Consider the following 23,889-nt stretch of genomic DNA (forward strand, 5'->3'; position numbering starts at 1 on the left):
AGCATCCAAAAAGCCGGACCTTAGTAATAACGTATTACATCTATTATTCTCTGGACGATCCCTAGAATCTTTATTGTGCGTTAAAATAATTTTACTTACACGCCAATCAGTTCGAATGTCTTCCGATTTGCAGATATTATTAAAATTAAACAAAAAACTTAAATAATAAAACAGTCCAGGACAATTTTTATAAAAATCCTACAGAAATGCCATCCTTTAAACAGTACCGTCTTTCGTTGATGACATAGCTAACTCTGCTTCCAAAGAGGTGAACTCAACACCCAATTATAGTACATATTATATGAAAAAAAGTGGAAACCCTAACTGCATTACCATCGTTATGTACAGTATTCAATCTGTACTTCTTTCACTTTTAACTTACAATTAAGCTACAATTACAAATAATATGGACTACAGTGTACATAAAACGCAAAAATGAATAATTAAATGTATTTAATTATATGCAATTAAGCAGTTAAAAGCAATATTGTTAATTTAATCAAGCAGAAATTATTTGGATATACAATCAAACATACTCGATAAAAATGGTACAGACAACACAACAGTCGTGTGATAAGCAGATAAACAGTTTTTTACGTTCGCGAACAGAACTATATTATCTGTTATTTTATCTTATGACGTTCTTCATATTCGAAACAGAAACACCCCCAAGTTTTATTTACTTATTTTTAATTTCTCCACGTTTCAAGATCTCCCCAGTTTAAAAATATCTCAAGGGTGAGTGATTTTTTTACTGTAAATTCATTAAAGGTAGCAAAATTATAGCCCAGTGAGACATTTAAAAACAAACACGTTTAATTAATACACTAGTTTCGGTGGTTGTATCTAAATACTAAGGGGTATTGTTTACTGTAGCATAGAATTACGAATTACATAAAAATATTGTTCTATACGAAAAAAATACTATTAAATTTAGATATTTTAAAAAACTATTTTTTCTGATTATAANACACGTTTAATTAATACACTAGTTTCGGTGGTTGTATCTAAATACTAAGGGGTATTGTTTACTGTAGCATAGAATTACGAATTACATAAAAATATTGTTCTATACGAAAAAAATACTATTAAATTTAGATATTTTAAAAAACTATTTTTTCTGATTATAACACAATAGTTGTGTGGTCAACTAAGAGTTGAAAGGAATACGTCGGATGGCATAATCAGGTAATTAATTTTTTCTTCATTTACTTTAAGATAAGAAACAAGACTAAACACGTGTAATTACCTCTTCGATTTTATATTTTCTATTAACTATACACTCCATTTTTGTGTAATTTCGTTATGGCTGCAGCAATATTAGAAGTTTGCTTTTTACATTTCAGTTCGTTCCATGTTGCTGAAATTATAAATAAGGTCATTTAATATGTATATTTGAAACATAATTACCATTATAACAAATATATTTGTTTATTTTAAGTTAAACATGGCTACCGAAAAGTTAATTTATTTCTCGGTGTTATCATTGAATGCTCTATTACTGATAATACTACGATAAAGAGTGATATTATTAAAGAAAGGTCTTATTAAAAAAACTTTTATAAAGCATAATAAACACGAGGGAGATGTATAAAATCGGCCACGGTGTAGTCAATATATTTGCTAGAGACAGATTATATATATACAGTAGAACCTCAATTATCCGGACTAATTGGGGATGAAGGTAGTCCGGATAAGGAAAAATCCGGATAATCGAAACAAATACTTTAATTTGTCTTTTAATGATAACACAACACGTTTTCTTTTCGATGACATATCGGTAATATTAAAAGTAAATGCTGTATTTAAATCGTGATCAAATTTTCAAGAAATAAACGTTTGTGTTAAACTTGGACTACTACTGACCAGCGCTAACAGACTACCTATTGTTTAAAAGGCCCTCTGGTGGCTCAAAAAGACGGATTTTATAAAATAAAAAGCAGTTGAAACTGCATTTTTATGAATAAAAATTTGACAAACTATTTATCGTTTTATGACGAGTAAAATTTTTTCGTCGCGTTCGCGGCTTTTAAGTAATGCATAAACCTTCGAGGCGCGAGGCCCTTCGGACCGCGAGGCATAGGCGGTGGCCCACGTCGTCCATGCCTTACGCCGCCCTTGGTCATAGAAATGATGTAATTTGAATATAAATTATTTATAAATACGTATGTCAAGTTATATTTTTATTACTACGTAAAATATATTTAAGAGTTTACGACCACTGTGCTGGGTGAGACGTTGTTGAAACAAAAAAAGTTATGCATTCCATCACGTACATAAACAGTGTCGTAATTCGCCAAGTGCAAATCAGCAAATTCGTAAAATTTTTGTTTATTTTGAACAATCCGGATAATCGAAAATCCGGATAATGGAGGTCCGGATAATGGAGGTTCTACTGTATAAGTTTAATAAATGCACAGAACCATGACATCGATACAATAAGTCCTACTTATAAGATATTTCCTAGTAGACAATTATATAATAAATTGTTTAATAAAGGTACAAAGGCAAATGAATTAATTGCATTATTTATTATCATTTTTTACAATGCATCGAGTCTCCTTTCTGTAGTTTATACTATTTTCTAGCTTTCTACTAGAGAATAAAAACAAAATTTAAATTTTGTAAGTTTTCTGAGTTGTATTTGTTTATTTATTTCAGATTTATTTGGAACTAAACGACCTGCTTAACTGGAACCTAAACAAAGTTCAAAAGTTTCTAAAAAATTTAAAAAAAGAGCTTCACACACTCACTGAATGTGGTAAGTTCTCTTATACTTCAAAAATTCTTTGATATCTTGAACAAACAAAGTTACACTAACTGCGATGTACTGTAGTTTCAGTTTTAATAAATTTCATCATGTCGCTAGTTTATGGATCTTCTGACAAAGAAAATGGTGCAATCGATCAAATACTGGATAGCGATGAATTAGGTATTATTCATTCTACAATACAGATAATAAATACAGTAAAACCTGTCACCTTCAGTCCCTTGTGAAGAAAAGCTCGGCAGTTAAGTTCTGACAGTATTTCTGGCTCATTCTTTAATATAAAATCAATACAACTGCATAAGTAAACCATGATTATTACTATTTCTAATTTAGCAGAAAACTAACTTAAGTATTTATCAATAATTCATATTTCGGTTTAGAGCAGAGTTTTTCGTTCCCGGCAGCCATTATGATTTACGAACTGCCGAAGCGATTTACAATAACAAAGATCTATTTCTAATCACGTAAATATTCCAGTTGATAATTTATGTAATGAACCACTTACCTAAATCATTATTACAGACAGAATTTTACATGTAACTGCTGAAATATCTGTAATTTATTCATAACTCAAACTGGCCATTTTTTGATTTCTTCTTATTCGAAATTAGTGATGTGCCGGATATCCGTATCCGTATCCGTATCCGCGGATATCCGAGGGGAAAAAGATCCGTATCCGTATCCGTATCCGTTTACGATAGCGGATCTTTAACGGATCTTTTATCTTAATGAATTTCATTACTTATATGAAATTTCAAAAATAGGTTGCAATAGCACATTCGTCGTTTACTATTGTAAAATATTTTCATATTACACTACTAAACTTTTTTGTCGGCATTGTTTTTATTTTAATTTAACTCAACACTCTCCAAAAACACAGACTAATCTACGCTATCTCGTGTCACACTAGCCACAAACCAGTGTTTATCAACATGTGGCCCACGCCCCACAGGGGGGCAATTGGATTGCTAAAAAGGGCAATTCGAAAATGGACTTGTCCAGAGTTTAAGTTTACTGTATAGCCGCTGTATATGTTAGGGAAACAAGAATTTTAGAAAGGCTTAGGTGGGGCATAGCGCAAAAAAGGTTGGGAAACACTGCACTATATTGTGGCGGTACGCTATATTTTTGTAAATATTAATTTTAGTTTAGTTTTGTTTCTTCTTTCTACCCTTTGTTCTACTCTATTTTCTTCTAGAACTTTCTTATCTAGTCCCTGTCCCTTGGGTGGGATGAGCAGTTCCTAGAAATTTGTGGAGCAAAGGTGTAAGCAGGAGCCGGAGAAAAAAGAGAAGTGACGTAGCAGGTCATTCGTAAACCGGACGGCAGAGTGTACGGACGAGGTGAGAATACTGGGAGTCGTATTTTCAATGACCGGATAGTTCAGAAATAAGTTCAGAAAAAAGATCATGTGTTAAGGTCGTATTGACGACTGTGGAAGGAAAAAAGCCTAATTATTGTAGAAGAGAAGTGGCCAGTTATAGGAGAAGGACGTGTGTTATCCCACCCAATAGTACGCATAAAGAAACAAGCCTAAAAAAGGGACAAAACCCCAGATATCCCTATTTCTATCTTATCTACCATTTTTTCTGTCTTTTTAATTCTATCCCTTTTTCTGTTATTAGTGTTAAGTAAGTGCTCTTTTAAGATTAGTTTTAAGGTTCCAGGTTATATTGTCGCGATCCTGATCTGTATTGTACACGTGCTTTGGATACAGCGAACTATTATTATCGCTGTAATTTCGCATGCTACTGTTTGTACCGTGGAGTTGGAATCCCCCCGAAATAGAATCTGTATAAAGACGCGAAATAGCTTAATTGGAAAATTATATCAACTTTTGTTACTTTATCCTGTCTGCCTTTGTGGTGAACTCTAATTTAGCACACTTTCACACTATGAACAAAACACGCGCAGCACAAGTCGAAATACGTCGCGTTATTAATGCAAAGCGTCAACTATCGGTCCAAGGTCACACGCACCGGCGCCGACTGAGTACGAAAGTAGAGATCCGTATCCGTATCCGCATCCGCGGATCTAGACACTAATGATCCGTATCCGTATCCGTATCCGCGGATATACATTTTTAACGATCCGGCACATCACTATTCGAAATTTACAGTTTTTACTGTATATATGTTATTTATTTTGCTACATTTTATGTATAATCATTTATGTATGTACAGTTCGCTTAGCGTTTGCCGTTTTTATTTTAAAATCGTATAATCTCGGCCCTTATTATCAGAAATTATGATTCTATCTGTTATTTTGATACTTTTGTTTATTTATAATGTTTTAATTACTTTATTTTCTTGTAATTAGAGACGATACGGCTTTAAAATAAACAGATCAGCTTTCTCTTGCCAATAGATTATCTCAACTTTCACCGATTGTCGTCGGTTCCTTTGTAATCGGATAGGAATTGACCGTATTTCAAAGTCCAGTGTTAATTGTTTATTGCTCTTGCGGTAATGTGAGTAGACAGGGAGAGTTTTTTAATGAACCGCCAATTGTTTTACGACTGTTTAAACTACTTCTCCCCACTTGTTATTCTTAGTAAGTAGAGAAGTCTGTCAAGGTCGGTTAAGGTTTATTACTTTCACAACAGAGTGTCAAGTGAGCTGCCACCCACACCCACCGGTAATGACAACAACGCGCGAAGTATCACGTTACTCTCTAAACAAAAACTCCTTTCCTTGTTGGAGGTGGGTCAGATGTCAACGTTACTGTTTAATTTCATTGAACAGAATGTTGTCCATGCTTTTTAATAAATCAGTTTTGTCAGAACTGTTTATTTTTAATACATTTTTTATAATTTATTTCCGCTTCGGTTATAAAATTGTTTTTATCATGTTCTAAATCGATTTCTTTTAAATTATACTTGTATAAAGTTTATGAATTAAAATTGCAATAAACATACCCTTGTTTGTATAATGATTACATATTTCTTGCGAGTTCAAGTTTGCAAAAAATGTTGTCATATCTCTTCTTCGTCATTACATATATATATATTAAAAAAAAAGATTATCATTTTATAAACAGATCTCATTGTAATCAAATTTATGTTATCACATTTTTAAATTCACATTATATTTGAGTCGACCTGTTACATTTTATAAGTATTCAGGTATCACATGATATGCCGTTCGTTTCATTCTATACTACTTACGTTATAAGTATTTTTATATGTTTTAATTTTCTTTTACATGTTCTTAATTATAATGTAAAGAGAATGGGAACTAATATACGAATGGCAGCTTTCCCCTCTCCTTTTCCCAAACTCTCCAATTTATTGGTTAGTGATTACGTTTTGCAAGTTGACAGACAAAACACGAAATGTATTGGTTTTTTATTATCCAATAAAACATTGGGAAATTTCCTTGAACATGATTTGTTAAAAGGTGTTAGCCACACCTTGTTCTACTTGCTTGATTGGCCATTCTTGTTGGTCATACCCTGCATAAAGCGTATTGCCCGTGACTCATTACGCACCTATATCAGATTCGCGAATCAGAGATAACAAGTATATCTAAGCGATCAATGTGCAAGCAATGCACATTATTGTCAAGTAACAGTTAGAATAACTGTTATAGCAATTATTGTGCAACGATGTTATGAGTAGTTTGCAAAACACACAGATTAGAAATAAGCGATTTTGCTGCTGTCGACAGTGTCAAGAAACTGATCGCTGATCCAGTAGTGACCACAGAGCTCTACAACGCTCATCTTTATGTGTAAATTGCAATAAACAACTATATAGTTTGTAAATATAATACTTCTTGTTAATTTTTAATATTAATAATACCGCACTTAAAAGCATCCAAAACCGGAAGAAAAGTACCCGAATGAGTATCGATCCATTCTAAAAATGCACTCAAAATTCCGAACCTTAGTTATTACATTTTATTTTTAACATATTCTGTAAAATTCTGTATGTTAGTTGACTGGACTTTTTCAGATTGGTACCTAAACCTTGGATAATGTTTTTGTATTGTACACTTTTATTCAAAAACGGTCGAGGAGAAAACGTGGCAAACTTTCTGCCTTCTTCGTAGAATTACAATCGGCATTCGATTCTCTGGATAGAGATATTTTATATACCAATCCTCCATAAACGTTGCCATAAGTTTTAAATTTGTTAATCGTCTAATCCAACTATACACTAATTAGAAACTTCCTGTACTATTAATGGAATCAGTACGAATCTATTTTTTACACGTGAAGGATCAAATGGAAATTTGTAATAAGCTCAATTCTATTTAGTTTGTATATTAACGCCTTTATTGAAAAATTGTGTACTTTAGAAGTAGCGGGATGTGATCTGGAAGATTGTGATGTAAAGATTCTTACTTACGCCGATGATTTGGTAATGTTAGCAAATTCTGCAATTGGATTACACAGAATGATTAATTTTACTGTATAAATCGTCTTAGTATTAATGGTAACAAATCTGGGATCATGGTGCTTCGTTTCTACCCATTAGAATATCAACTAGTGATGTAACGAATATTTAGTTACTACTCGGTATTCGGCTTATTTTTCGCTATTCGGCCGAATACCGAATATTTAAGTCACTATTCTATAAATACCGAATACCTAAAGACAGGAGTAAGAAATAACAAAAACACAGTAAATTAATCATTTTGGTATTTGAATTTAGTGTCATCGGGTTAGTGTTGTTTGTTTACATTTATTTATAAATTTTAACATGCACAAAATAAAGAAAATAATATTAGTCACACGTATTCACAATTTATAATTACAAATATCAGCACACGTACACACCTATTCGTTCGAGAATCGTCGCACATATCTGAGGGTGTGACCCTGCCTATCCTTTTTAAGCGCTCGTCTCTGCTCTTCCCTTTCTCTTTCCTCTATCACTCTAGTCCACGTATGCCTATGCATACATCATAATACGCGCTCACGATACTTTCGTTTCGTCACTTTTCCGTCGTATATTTCCCATTTTACAATCACGTGACTCACAGCCTTGTGATAACGGAGAAAAGACACAGATAGGACGTCGGTATAATTCACATTTATGATTTCACAGATTTGAGACAGCTTGATAGCTCGAACGGCCCCAGGCTTTCGCCCGTGCACGCTAAGTGACTTTCGTTACAAGCATTTAGCTTTCCGAAGTCTATGACAACAATTGTTGGCATAGACGGCCGCGAATTTCGTGCCAATAAGCTGCCTCGACTTGTTTGATCATGTTATCGACTCAATTTCATATTTATTTTCACATTTTCTAATCGTGGTCCTTCTCTGTTATTTTTCCGTTATGTACACGTGTAGGTCATTTCATTGTTATCCACATTTGATATCATCATTTATCACATACTGCCACGACGCTCTTGTCGATCCGCTACATCTGTCAAGAATTAACGCGATTGGCGAAGCGTAGTGACATCGGGACAATAGAGAGCAGGGTCCTTGCCATAATGCGGTTTGCTTGCCAATTTTCGTACGTGCGTTAATCGAGCCGAATAGTTCGGCCGAATACAATCGACCCCCCTATAACACGGTAGATACGTTCCGTTTTTTATGAAATTGATGTTTTAGGAGACCTTGCCAATCACAGCCCGACACGTGTGAAATTTACGGACTACGGCTGTTTGAAAGGTTTTCTTCCATAAAATTAATCGATTCCTAGACTAATTCGACTCAACTTTTTCAAAACACGTATCATTTTTTCGAAAATAATCCGTATTAACTATGCTATAAACAAAAAATTGTAGTATTACTTACCGAGTGTGCACCATTCGACGTCGCCATTGCTTAACTTGTTTTCGTCGCGGAGAGGCGCACCAAACGGCGGTCGCGATTTCTGATAAGTTATTTTTCTGCGAAAACTTCGTTGACCTTTGGAGACATCGTTAATAGAAATAATTTTTATGGCCGTTGAATAAGTAATGTTTTTTTTCACAAGAAATGTATAAAATTACAGTACTGTATTAGACTTACGGTACCTAATTTACATACTGTACAGACGATAGTAAACTCAACTTACTCGCCTATACTGTCCGTAGCGTGGCGCTAGACGGCAAAAAGTAGTTCGGCTGCCCAATGACGTTTTACCGAATTATAGGAGTTTTTTAGCATGTTTGTACGGATACCGTCGCAATTTTTTCGCAGTCATATAGGAATCCGAACTATAGGAACCCTCGTTATAGGGAGGTCTACTGTATTCAGCTAATCGGTCACGCTCCTGGCCGTATATACTATTCGTTGCAACACTAATATATATATATAATCTGTCTGTAGCAAATATAATCACTACACCGAGGCTGATTTTATACATCTTCCACGGGTTTTTTATGCTTTATAAAAATTTTTTAATAAGACCCTTCTTTAATAATAATACTATTACCGTAGTATTATCAGTAATCGAGCATTCAATGATAACACCGAGAGATAAACATGGCTACCTAAAAGTGAATTTAACTTAAAATAAACAAATATATTTGTTATAACGGTAATTATGTTTCAAATATACACATTAAATGGCCTTATTTATAATTTCACCAACCGGAAACATGAAACGAACTGAACGGTAAGAAGCAAACTTCTAATAGTGCTACAGCCACAACGAAATTACACAAAAATGGAGTGCAAATTTGATAAAAAGTATAAAACCTGACAGGTAATTACACCTATTTAGTCTCATTTTTTACCTTCAAATAAATGAAGAAGAAATTAATTACCTGACTACGCCATTCGACCTAATCACCTAATCGTTTCAACTGTTACGTGGACAACACAACGGTTCTGTGAGGTAATCAGGAAAAATAGTTTTTTTATTTATTTTCGCAGGCGTAATATATTTTAAAATATATGAATTTAATTATTTTTGTCTTTACATTAAACTGTAATTTCATGTAATTCGTAATTTTCCATCTACAGTAAACAATACCCCACAGTATTTATATACAACCACCGAAACTAGTGTATTAATTACACCTGTTTTCTATGTAAAATGACTCACTAGCTTTTGATTTTTCTATCTTTATTGAATTTTTCGTCAAAAAAGTCATCACCGAAACATTTTTGGTGTCGGGGGCGATCTTGAAACGTCGAAAAATTATTAATAAATAAGATTTGGGGGTGTTTCTGTATGTTAGTTTCTATTTCGAATATGAAGAAGGTCATAAGATAAAATAACAGATAATATACTTTGAATGTAAACGTAAAAAAAACTGTTAATTTGCTTATCAAACGACTGTTGTATTGTGTGCAGCCGAAAACTTTCTGCTTCATTAAGTTAAGTAACAGCATTGCATTTAACTATTTAATTGCATATATTTAAAAATATTTAGTTATACATTTTTGCCTATTCTGTCAACTGTAGTCCCTAATCTTCGTAAATGTGGCGCAATTGTAATTCAAAAAGAAAAGCAGCACAGATTAATTATATAAACGTTGTTAATGCAGTTAAGGTATTAACTATATTACCATACAAAAGTGAATACATTATCACTTTCTACCACTTGTTAAATTTGCAGTTGAGCTTAATAATGTTTTTATATGTTTTGTTTATTCTCGGGAAAATGACTGGCAATCTATTTTTTATATCTTAACCGGTTTGATGTTAGATGATAATAGAAATGTGTTGATTGCCGGTGATTTCAATGCTAATATCGGTTTGGAGAAAGTAATTTGTAAGGAATTTTGTAATTTTTTCGGTATTGTTTCTCCTAAGCAGAATAATTCGAAAGACATAGTGATTGTAGTAGGAAGCTGCTTCACTTATGTGATAATCTAAATATAATTATTGTTAATGGAAAATGTTTAAATGATAAAGCGGGTGATTATTCTTTTATCTCTAATCGTGCTTATCCTGTTATTGATTTGGTCATACCCATTCTTTTTCCATAGTAACCACCGAAAGACCGGGCATCGGCATATTACGTATTTCATTTCTTAAAAATAATGGCAATTGGGACACGGATCCTTTGCTAGCTGTCGACGGTCCTGTCTGTATATAATATTACAGGAAACTAAGAGTTTTCTTACGTACAATGTTTTAGACTGATGAAACATTTTTTAAAAATTTTTATTCACAATTATAACTTTATTAATAAGTGTAAAAATACAAAAATTGTAGAATTTAACATAAAGCAATTGTTATAAGATACAATAATTTATAAATAGTTAACATATACCAAAGCTTTCTTGCATTTAAATTAGCTGAAGTTCACGGAAATTAATACTTTATAGGAAAAAATTCAATTTTGAGTATAGGATACTCAAAATTGAATTTTTTATTCTTAAGTTGTGAGTGTATTTCTATACATTGAATAAGTATTCTACTGAATACCTGCCATTTCCTAACAAGCAACTAAGATACCGAATATTTTTGAGCGTACAAGATATCTACATCACTAATTTATATATAAATGTAATTTGGAGAAAGATTGCTGACTTTTATGACTTCTCGCAATAAATTTACACATAAACTATAGTTTTATAATAGAAATCAATTAATTAATAACATTCTATTGACCGAAAGGTCATTTATATAATGCAACTTGCATTTCTCATTACGTTTACTACACTGCAGACAAATGCATTTAAAGGATCATTTAGTATAATTATTTTCCAAAGTATGCAGTTATAAATTGGGAAATAACTTTATATAAGGCCGCAAACTTTCAAACAGATCTTTGTTTAAAAGTAAAAAATTATGTTTGGTGTCATCTTCTGTAGTAAATTTCAACCTAACCAATTCGTAAGATAATTGATGTATATCATCAAACAATATTTGTGCAGAATTTTCGACACAACTGAAAGCTTTAAGGAAATATGCAGGGAATGTAATCAGTCGACTTACCTCTTCAATCTGACATCTAATAAGAAAAGGAACCTGAAATATTCCACATAAATATATTTTAAATTTGTTCCACGTGAATTTAAACAATATATCTCGAATGTTCTCCATCTTTTTCCAATCATTTCTCAATGCTCTTATATCTTTCGGTCGAAGAAACTTTTTCCATATATTCATAAATATAAATATTTCCACATGACAGGAAAACCAAATTCTGTCGTGAAGTTTATTCAGCTTTTCAAACGTAACATTTGTAGACTCGTAAATGTCAACAATAAAGTATATTTGTGAAAAGTTTGGGGGAATACCCCAAACAGAATAGTCCATACGTGAATTGTAACAGTTTTCGCACTTTTTGACCGTGTTCGAAAATATTTTCTTGTCTTCTTCATTGATGATTTCGTTGTATATTATTATCGAAATGTCCAACGAAAGCACAACTTTTTCTAAATTCTTGAAGCAAGTTTTTGGAATTTTTTCTTTTCTAAATAAACCAAAATAAAACGTAATAAAATTATGATGACTTGTAAACTCTTTATCACGTGGTATAGTAGAACACCTAGTAACATTCAGGAAAGGCACTTCAGGGTTCTTATACAAATACAGGGCGACGAGAAATTCTTTGATGGACTCGTGCACGCTATCAAAGTAAGGATTATTGTCAATGTCAAAGCAGTGAGAAAGAAAATCCAAACCATTACAAAATGTTTTATTACGGTCACCGACATATTTATTTAATTCGTCGATTGTAATTTTTTGTTTTTTATCGAAGGGATAGAATAACACTTGTTTATTAGTATTTTTCTCGTAAATTAACTTTCCTAATCTAACTAAAATGTCTTCCAAAGCGAAATATTTTCCTATCGGCACATTGAAATTTCTCTCGAGTTTTCTCTTTGACCTATATGTAATTAATTGCATTATATAAATATACATATCGCTCTTGTATCTTCGTATATGTTCTAATGTACTATTGCTATGTAAACAACAAAGCATATGCAAGAATAACGGATTTTTAGACAAAGAAATATAAAATTCGTTTCCTAATAATATAAGAAGTGTTTGTGTTTTATAAACATTTTGTTTGAACACCAACTTTATGTATTTTTTCTGCTGTTCGGGTGAAAATTTTTGAAGATGAAATCGAAAATTCATGTATTCTCTTACTTTTTCTGCTGTGTGAGGACGACCCGTCACAATAATGGTCAACTTTCGAAAAATACCAAAGGAACCCTTTCTTAAGAAATGTTTGGTTCTATCAAAACTATTAATACCATCGTATTCATCTAAAATAATTAAGACATTTGAATTTTCCCTCCGTAATTTTTTTTTCATTTCTGGTTGTGAAGTTTCAAAAATATCTTCTAGAACAGCATCTTCCAATTTCTTATCACTTTCAAGTTCCGTTAATGTTAACAATGCAACAATGTCGAAATGACTTAAGTAATTGTTTGAGGGATCATCGACAGCCCAATCGTAGGCAATCTTCTTGCACAATGTAGTTTTGCCATAACCAGGATCTCCACATACAAGAATGCTCGTCCACTTCTGTAAATATATCCTTGATATCAAGAATGTCACCAATTGGACTAACACTAAAATTATGTGTTTCCTGCAGTTTTAAATTAACGTAATAATCCTTAAGAGGAAAATCTCTACTCTTATTCTCCCATAAGAAAGACCTCATATAACTGTATTCTGTTTGGTAAAGTTTCTTCAGTCGTTTTTTATTATTTACAAATGTTTCTGAAAAAAATCTCGATTGTTAGATTAAAATACATGTTTAAATGATTGTACATGTTACTATAAAATGTAGGAAAATAAATGACATATACTGTATACAGTAAAACCTGTAAATTTCGAATAAGAAATAAAAAAAAAAAAATGGCCAGTTTGAGTTATGAATAAATTACATATATTTCAGCAGTTAGGTTAGGACTCCACTACCGTAAAAACGGTGTAAAAACCCCTTGCCGTAAAAGCTTTTAATTACGTGACCCTGATATCTTAAGCTTGAGCAGGCCGTAAAACCAGCGTAAAAGCGAGTTGAGCTATGTTCAACTTTCGACGCGAATACCGCCGTAAAGAGGTACCTTCCACCAATCAGAAGTCAGTGAAATCTAGGTCATCGCGACACGCAGCTAAAATGGCGGAAAACGAGCTTTTGTGTACGTTTCCTCGTGGGTACTCTAGAATAGATCCGGAAAGATTTATCGAAAACATCCGAAAGTATTCGTGTATCTACGACAAGAGGTAACCTGATTATAATAATGGATACCAAAGGAAATCCTTCAATTTAGAGGAATATATAATAAAAAAGCTAAGCTTATAAGTGCTGTATATTATCTTAATAATACGATAATAAAAATTAGTATATAAAAGTAAAGATATTATTTTTCTACATTTGTAATTATAGTATAGAAAAAACTCGTAGAATATAATCATTGTCTTTATATCGATACATCACGTATACAACCGTCTTTCGTTTCTACCAATTCACGTGCGAAAATTATTTATTTTCGAAACTTGGGGTAGCACCGTTGCCGTAAAAACTTCGCGCTAGCTGGACCTTCACCGTAATCCGAGCGCAAACGCAAATAGGTCACGTGATTAAAAGCTTTTACAGCGAGGGGTTTTTACGCAGTTTTTACGGTAGTGGAGTCCTAGCCTTACATGTAAAATTCTGTCTGTAATAATGATTTAGGTAAATGGTTCATTACATAAATTATAAACAGGAATATTTACCTGGTTAGAAATAGATCTTTGTTAATGTAAATTGCTTCGGCAGTTCGTAAATTATAATGACTGCCGGAAACGAAAAACTCTGCTCTAAACCGAAATATCAATTATTTATAAAAACTTAATTTAGTTTTTTGCTAAATTAAAAATATTAATAATCATGGTTTACTTATGCATCTGTATTAATCCTATATTAAACAATGAACCAAAAGTATTGGCAGATCTTAACAGGTTTTCTTACACCTGCTGAGGTTTTCTTCACAAGGGACTGAAAGTCACGGGTTTTACTGTATTTATTATTTATATTGTAGAATGAATCATACCTAATTCGTCTCTATTCAGTATTTGATCCAGTGCACCATTTTCTTTGTCAGAAGATCCATAAACTAGTGACATGATGAAATTTATTTGAACTGAAACTATAGTACATCGCAGTTAATGTAACTTTGTTTGTTCAAGATATCAAACAATTGTTGAAGAATAAGAGAACTTACCACTTTCAACGAGTGTCTGAAGCATTTNTATCTAAAATGACTCACTTGCCTATGGATTTTGTTACCTTTACTGAATTTACAATAAAAAACTCACTCACCCTTCAGACATTTTTACATTTTAAGACTGGGGAGATCTTGAAACGTCGAAAAATGATGAATAAATAAGATTTGGGGGTGTTTCCGTATGTTAGTTTCTGTTTCGAATATGAAGAAGGTCATATAATAAAATAACAGATAATATAGTTTCGTTTTAGAACGTTAAAAAAACCTGTTTATCTGCTTATCACACGATTGTTGTATTGTTTGTATCATTTTAATCGAGTACGTTTGTTTGTATATCCAAATAATTTCTGCTAGATTAAATTAACAATGTTGATTTTAACTGCTTATTTGCATATAATTAAATACATTTAATTATTCATTTCTGCGTTTTCTGTACACCTGAAGTCCATAATATTTGTAATTGTAGCGTAATTGGAAGTTAAAAGTGAAAGAAGTACAGATTGAATACTGTACATAAACGACGGTAATGCAGTTACGGTTTTCACTTCTTTTTATATAATATGTACTATAATTGGGTGTTGAATTCACCTCTTTAAAAGCAGAGTCAGCTATGTCATCAATGAAAGACGGCACTGTTTNATAAATAAATTTTCTATTGAAGGAAAGGTCAATTTTATGGTGCAGTTGTCATTGTTCATTAAATAGTTTACTGTTTACTACACCACAGATAAATGTATCGCATGGATGATTTCGTGTAATTATTTTCCAATTCATGCAGTTATAAATCGGAAAATAACTTAATTAATATAAGGCCGCAAACTTTCAAACACATACTTCTTTATAAGTAAACAATTGTCTTCGGTGTCATTGTCAGTAGAAAATTTTAATCCAACCGACTCATAAAATAAAAGATTTGAAACCTTAATTAACATATTTGAAGGATTTTCGACACAATTGAAAGCCTTAAGTAAATATGCAGGGAATGTATTTAGTCGACTTCCCTGTTCAATCTGATCAATGCCATTAGGCACTCGAGCTATTCCACATAAATATACCTCAAATTTGTTCCACGTGCTTTTACTCAATATATCCCCAATGTTCTCCATCTTTTTCTAATCATTTCTCAATGCTCTTATATCTTTCGTACGAAGAAACTCTTCCCCTATTACCACAAACATAAATATTTTCACTTGACAGGAAAGCCGAACTCTATCGTGAAGTTAATTCAAGTTTTCAAACGTAACGAAAGGATTGGGAGACTCGCAAATGTCAACAATTGTGTATATTTGATAAAAATCTGGGGGAATCGTCCGAACAAAATAGTCGATACGTGAATTACAATAGTATTCGGACATTTTAACTGTGTTCGAAAATATTTTCTTGTCTTTTTCATTGACAATTTCGTCGTATATCATTATCGAAATGTCCAACGAAGACACAACTTTTTCTAAATTCTTGAAGCATGTTTTTGAGATTTTTTCCTTTCTAAATAAACCAAAATAAAACGCAATAAAATTATGATGAGTTGTAAACTCTGTACCACGTGTCTACATTTGAATTTGTTTTCATTATTTAGTCGAAAGCCAGAAAATAGTATAAACTACAGAAAGGAGACTCGATATATTCTATAAAATGATAATTATAAATAATGCCATTTATTCATATGCTTTTGTGTCCTATTATACTATTTATTGTATAAATGTCTACTAGGACATATCGTGTTAGTAGGACTTATTGTATTGGTCTCCTGGTTCTGTGAATTTATTAAACTTACATATACAGTATATAATTTATCTCTAGTAAATATATTGACTACACCGTGGCCGATTTTATACATCTTCGACGTGTTATTATGCTTTATTCAAGTTTTTTTAATAAGACCCTTCTTTAATGATATCACTCTTTATCGTAGTATTATCAGTAATCGAGCATTCAACGATTATACCGGGAGATAAACATGGCTACCAAAAAGTTAATTTAACTTAAAATAAATAATTATATTTGTTATAACGGTAATTATGTTTCAAATATACACATTAAATGGCCTTATTTATAATTTTACTAACCGAAAAGTTAGGACGAAATGAACGGTAAATAGTAAAATTTTAATATTGCTGCAGCCATAACGAATTTACACAAAAATGGAGTGTAAAGCTAATAGAAAATATAAAATCGAAAAGGTAATTACACGTGTTTAGTCTCATTTCTTAAATGAAGAAAAAATTAATTACCTGACTATGGAATGCGACCTATTGGTTTCAACTGTTACGTGGACGACACAACGGTTTTGTGACGTAATAAAAAAAATAGTTTTTTATTTTTACAGGCGTATTATATTTTAAAATATCTGAATTTAATTATTATTTTTTCCTAGAAAACAGTATTTTTATGNGTGTTATATAACAATTATTATGGTTATTGAAATATTGGATGTAAATGGGGTTTGCTTGCAAAACCTCCGCTGACGAAGTCGCGGGTAACAGCTAGTATATATATATATAAATGGACGTGTGTGTTCCTATATTTCATTTTTGAGCCAAAACTACACATCGCACATGAATGGTGTTTGTATGTTATAGTAGCTCCGAGTCTCCATTCGTGCACTATGGTGGTTGCTTCTCAATAGCTATAAGGGTGCGGGAGATATGGGCTTGAAAGTGGTTGAAAGTGAAAGATTTTCTATTTCGATTTTAAAAATTTTCGAATTCGATTATAGAACGATTGTAAACGTTCCACAAAATTGATCAAATTGAAAATAGTTCGTTTGACTGGACGTAAAGATTCTCTAATTTGTCTGGAAACGGGGGACCTAATTCTTGCATTTTGTGAAAACGGGTAAGATTGGCTATAATGTAATTATCTTAATCTTTACTATCGTTACATTTGCCCAGCGAAGAGGGTCATTGCAGCTAGTTCTACATATCACTTAAAGTGGACTAGGGTGATCATATTAACCACCTCTAGTTCGAATGTGAGAAAATAGATTTTATAGAGAATCCTGATTTACTTTACACGTTAAGATAAATATCATCTTATGCTTAAATATCTCAAAGTAAATGACTAATTCATATATTCTTTCTTTCATTTATAATTTTTTTTTCTCTCCAGCAGATTGTATATTTGTCTTTCTGTAAAGGTATCTTTCAATGCTGATATAACAAAATCTTAATTTTTTTCATTCATTTTTTTTTCTATATTTCACGTTCTTTTTGGTTGAAGACAGTTTTACTTTTCCAAAATTTCAGATTTATTTTGATGGCTTGCATTCGATATGTTTCATCTTCATTTTTAAAACAGAATTTTATTACATTTAAGAGATTTGTCTGGTTTGTCCTGTTTATTTACATATAATAGTTTTCCTATTAGTTTTTTGTATTTCTTTTTAATAAACATTTTTTTTTTGCTTTGATAACTTCTGGTATTAGGGAATAACGCACGAAACATCTTATTTATTCAATCTTGGCTTGAGTAACTGTAATGATGTTTAATTCCTATAATACGCAGATGTAACTTCTGCCGCAGATGTATCTTCATCTCGTGAATGTTTTTGCGCAAAGAAACTAGAAATTGATGCCACAGTAGACTTGTTTTTGAAAAATAACTTATGTTTTTTACATTCTGAATGCATAATCAAAGCTCTTTTACCTTCGCATTTAACTGTATTACCGGTCGTGCATAATTTACATTCAGCAGTGTAATTGTCTCGTTTTCTAAGCCAAGTACTAAACAGAGGATCGTTCGATCAGTTGTCAAAGCTTGTACTATATTTGACTTTCCTCCTTCACGATGGTGTCATTTGAGTTGAGCTTTTCGAATCAGACATTATGCCGTATAAGTACCAAAGCAACAACAACAATACAGTAGACTCTCCTATAGATACGTTCCGTGTTTTATGAATTCCATGTTGTACGAGTCACTTAAATACATGAGCCAATCACAGCCCGGCACGTGTGCAGTTTACGGACTACGGCTGTTTGAAAGGTTTTCTCCATAAAATTAATCGATTCTAGGCTGATTTGACTCAACATTTCCAAGACACGTATAATTTTTTGGAATAATCCATATAAACTATGCTATAAACAAAAAATTGTAGGATTACTTACCGAGTGTGCACCGTTCGACGACGCCATTGCTTAAGCTTGTTTTCGTCGCGGAGCGGCGCATAGAACGGTAAGTTTGTGTTTCCTGATAAGTTATTTTCCTTCGAAAAATTCGTCGAACTTTGGAGACATCATTAATATAAATATATTTTTATGGCCGTTAAATAATAAATGGTTTTTAGTAGGTTCGCTGCTAGTTTACACTCAACGGTTTGTGCAATATCCACTATTGCTATAGATTCGACCAATCCTGTCGTGACACGAGTCGGCGATGACGTTTTACCGTATCATACGAGTCTCCTTTAGCGTGTTTATACGAATACGATCGCAATTTTTTCGCCGTGTTATACGAATCCGTATTATATGAACCCGTGTTATAGGGGTCTACTATACTCACGTACCTACTTCAAAAACTGTAGGTAAATGTTTGAATTTACATTTAAAACAATTATATACCCACTTTTATTTCGTAATGTCAACATTATATTGTGAATCTGACTTCTGATGTTTGAGTGGAATTCGCCTCACGCGCCATACGTTATTTGCATCAGGCGCTATTCTTTACCAATAGTAACCATCGGAGAACTTGGCATCGGCATATTACGTATTTCATTTGTTAAACACAAATGACACATGAAACACGCGCTATCCCGGACTTCATGCGTGCTGTCTGTATCTATATCTATACTACTATATAAAGAGACAACCTATTTTTCGTTTGTGACCACTAACCGTGAAAACTACTGAACCAATCGTTACCAAATTTTAACTGTATCATCTTTATGATCCCCGGAATGTTTACCGCCAACAAAAACAACAGATTTTTTATTAATTAAATAAAACTGCAACATATTTTTGTCTGTATATTTGTCTCTTTCCTCACTAGATGTTGACACATGAATTAGTACTTTCTGTCTATTAGAAAAGTCTATTATTGTAGTTAACAACATGAACTATTCTGTCACGGTATACCAAAAACGGCTACTAAGGGCGCTTCTAGCAATTATTTAAATTAACAATATAAATTTTTTNCAGTAATTCTATTTTTAATTGTTGTTCTCAGTTATTCTTCTTGCAGGAGTTCAATTCTACAATCATGCTTTCACTTTCTTCTTAAATCTTCTTCATTCCTTGTTGGATCATCAGAAAATTCTGATGAATTCACTAGACATAAATCCTGTATGACTACCTTAAAATGTAGGTGATATATAAATGAACATTATTTTAAAAGTAATATAGCTGTAAAATTTAATTTTTGTTTGGCTAATTAGTAGTTCATTTATTATTATTAACTGCTTTATTACTGTTTCGTTTTGATCGAGTGTAATTAGATATAAACAAATTCATCTTCGAATAGGAACATTAAAATCAGCATCGCTGTCGACAGGATTTCAGAGGGGCTTAAATTACTCGGGTATTAAGGAGAATATCTGTTGGGTAATTGGTGGCATAGGACACTCGGTATCGGCACATATTCCTCCCCAAGTACTCATCCGAGCACGCTAATTTCACGCCACATTTTTTCTTGCTTTTTGTTTCAAACTTTTCCACAATACTTTTAAGTTTTTTGTCCCGTTTACTAACCTCCGGAAATTTAGTAAACTCTTCGGTTAGAATTTATCATGATTCGTTTTTTTTTTCTTTAAGCATATGGCATTCGATTTCTTTGATTGGATTATATCTTTGTATTTTTCGAATAACTCCATTAAATACTCTGTTTCTCGATAAGAAAAATCGGGTTGTCGACTTCGTTTCTTGTTGTCTGCCATGTTTGTATCTAAGCGCGTATTACGTCTTTCCGAAATATCCAACTAAGTAACGTGTAACAAAATTTTTAAGTAACGCTTGTATCCAAATTATCTGATTCACTAATCCTGTTATTAATATCTCGAGCTTTACTAATCCTTCACTAATATTTGTTAGTGAAATCTTCTCGTCAGTAATCTCGGTATTAGTATAATCAATGGATTTATAAATACTACGATTAGGCAATGTTGGTGAAACATCCCGTAAAAATTGAATGAGTGAAAAGTTGTTATATTTTTATTTAAAATATTTTTCATTAATAATCTTTATAAAACGAATAAAAGCTCAATTTTATGGGCATATACAATTTATAAAACCAGTAAATGTTAATAATGAGTAAAACGGAAAAACTAGACACAAAACTGCAATGATTAAACTGGCAGCTTGGAATGACCGAACAGCCCATTAAATCGGACAAAGGGAAATCTTTCTCTTGTTAATGTTCCAAGATGACATCGCTTGTCACCTGGACAAAATGTTTTTTTGGGCGACTAATCACTATTGTTGACTTAGATGACAGGTGTGACGTTATTCACATCTCGCGTCGTTATTTTACCATAGTAACCATCCGAAGACCTGACATTAGCATTTTACGTATTTCATTTGTTAAAAATAAATGGCACAAGAGAGACGAGTTATCCCAGAGTCTCTATGTAAGCTGTCGATAGTGTATATAAAGAAACACAAGACTCTCAGTTTTCTTGTAAAAAAAGTTTTAGACTAATGCAACATTTAACAGAAATTCCACTCACAATTAATATAACTTTATTAATAAGTACTAAAATACATGAATTGTAGTTTTTAACATAAAGCAATTGTTATCCTGTTACATTAAACGTCATTTTCTGGTAAAAACTGGCTCTAACTCGATTTACATTCTACTCAATACCTTCCATCGCCTACCAAATAACTAACACAGAATAATGTTAAAACTATATGGCTAAACTATACTTAAATGTAATTTAATGAAAGATCGCTGACTTTAATTTTGTTACACAATAGATTTTCACAAAAAATATACTTTTGAAATTAATAGCAATTTTTAATTTTCTATCGACAAAAAAAGTCAATTTATGGTGCAGTTTGCATTTCTCGTTCAATAGGGTACTGTTTACTACACTACAAATGCATTGCAAGGAAGATTTAGTGTGATTATTTTCTAATTCGTGCAGTTATAAGTCGGGAAATAACTTGATATGAAGTCGTATACTTTCAAACAGATCCTTCTTTAAAAGTAAACAAATCTCTTCGGTGTCATCCTCTGTAGAAAATTTCAATCTAACCAATTCGTAACATAATTGATTTAAATCATCAACCAATAAATCTGCAGGATTTTCAACACAATTGAAATGTTTAAGTAAATATGCAGGGAATGTATTTAGTCGACTTCCCTGTTGAATCTGATCAATCACAAAAGAAGCCTCAACTATTCCACGGAAATAGATTTTAAATTTGTTCCACGTGTTTTTAATCAATATATTTCGAATGTTCTCCATCTTTTTTCCAGTTATTTTTCATTGCTCTGATGTCTTTCGGTCGAAGAAACTCTTTCCCTATTTTCAAAAATATAAATATTTCTAACTGACAGCAATGCGAAACTTTATCGTGAAGTTTATTCAAACTTTCAAACATATCTTCGTAATGGTTGAGAGGATCGCAAATGTCAACAATGAAGTATATTTGTAAAATGTCTGAAGGGATCATCCAATCAAAATTGGCGATACATAAATTCTTAGAATATTCGTACTTTTTAACTGTGTTCGAAAATATTTTCTTGTCTTCATTGACGATTTCATTGTATATCATTATCGAAAGATTCAACGAAAACACAATTTTTTCTAAATGTTTAAAGCAACTCTCTGGAATTTTTTTGTTTTCAAATAAACCGAAGTAAAATATAACAAAATTGTGATCAGTTGTAAACTCTGTAACACATGGTACTGTAGAATCGCTAGTGACATTCAGGAAAGGTACTTCAGGGTTCTTATACAAATACAGGGCGACGAGAAATTCTTTGATGGTTTCGTGTACGAAATCAAAGTAATGATTATCGTCAATGTCAAAGCAGTGAGTAAGAAAATCCAAATCACAATCAATAATGTTATTTTGATTTAATTCTTCGAATGTAACTTTTTGTTCCTTATCGAAGGGATAGAATCGCACTTTATTAATGGGATTTTTTTCGTAAATTAACTTTCCTAATGTAACTAAAATTTCTTCGAATGGAAAATACTTTTCTATCGGCACTTCGAAATTTTTCTCAAGTTCTCTCTTTGATCTATTTGTAATTAATTGCATTATATTAATATACAAATCTGTCTTTTTATGTATATTTTCTAATTGATTAATCCTGTGCATACAACAAAGCATATGCAAGAATAACGGACGTTTAGACAAAGATAAATAAAATTCGTTTTTTAATAATATAAGGAATGTTGTTGTTTTAACAATATCTTGTTTGAACACCAACTTCGCGTATTCTTCCTGCTGTTCGGATGAAAATCTTTTAAGATGAAATCGAAAATTCACGGATTCTCTTATTTCTTCTGCACAACGAGGATGACTCGCCACAATAATAGTCAACTTTCGAAAAATACCAAGGAATTTATTTAAGAAATCTTCTCGTCCATTTGTATGAAGATAGCTGTAATCTTCATAGAATCCATCTAAAATAATTAATATATTTAATTTTGCCTTTAGTATTTTCTTCGTTATTTCTGGTTGATATGAAGTTCCCCAAATTACTTCTAGAATTGCATTCTCCACACTCTTATACTGAAGTTCTCTTAATGTTAAGATTGCAACAAAGTCAAAATCACTTAAGTAACCGTTTGAAAGATAATCGACAGCCCAATCGTACGCAATCTTCTCATAAAACTCAAAGATCTCATAAAACTGTTTTTGGTTTGGTAAAGTTTCTTCAATATTTTTTTATTTTTTTGAAGTATTTCTGAAAAAATTCTCGATTATCAAATAAAAAATACTTGTTTAAATGATTTTATATGTTACTATAAAATGTAGCAAAATAAATATATAAATATATAGTAAAACCTGTAAATTTCGAACTTAAAGGAATCAAAAATTATCGTGNCCTTGATTGTAAACGTAAAAAAAGCTGTTAATCTGCTTATCAAACGACTGTTGTAT

At 32.0% G+C, this 23,889-nt stretch overlaps 2 long non-coding RNA genes across 2 annotated transcripts; one reads left to right on the plus strand and one right to left on the minus strand.

The window, feature by feature from the left end:
* Positions 1–1,120: 1,120 nt before the first annotated feature.
* Positions 1,121–2,922, plus strand: LOC111613560. The gene is made up of 3 exons (XR_002754786.1): positions 1,121–1,188; positions 2,662–2,761; positions 2,837–2,922. It is a non-coding gene; the product is annotated as an uncharacterized LOC111613560 (long non-coding RNA).
* Positions 2,923–13,155: 10,233 nt separating this feature from the next.
* On the minus strand, positions 13,156–14,860 carry LOC111613550. The gene is made up of 3 exons (XR_002754784.1): positions 14,834–14,860; positions 14,663–14,758; positions 13,156–13,346 (listed from the first exon to the last, which is right to left on the minus strand). It is a non-coding gene; the product is annotated as an uncharacterized LOC111613550 (long non-coding RNA).
* Positions 14,861–23,889: the final 9,029 nt, after the last annotated feature.

The sequence above is a fragment of the Centruroides sculpturatus genome, unplaced genomic scaffold (assembly GCF_000671375.1).
Source record: "Centruroides sculpturatus isolate CEXI.00-Female unplaced genomic scaffold, Cexi_2.0 scaffold1761, whole genome shotgun sequence".
Lineage (NCBI taxonomy): Eukaryota > Metazoa > Arthropoda > Arachnida > Scorpiones > Buthidae > Centruroides > Centruroides sculpturatus.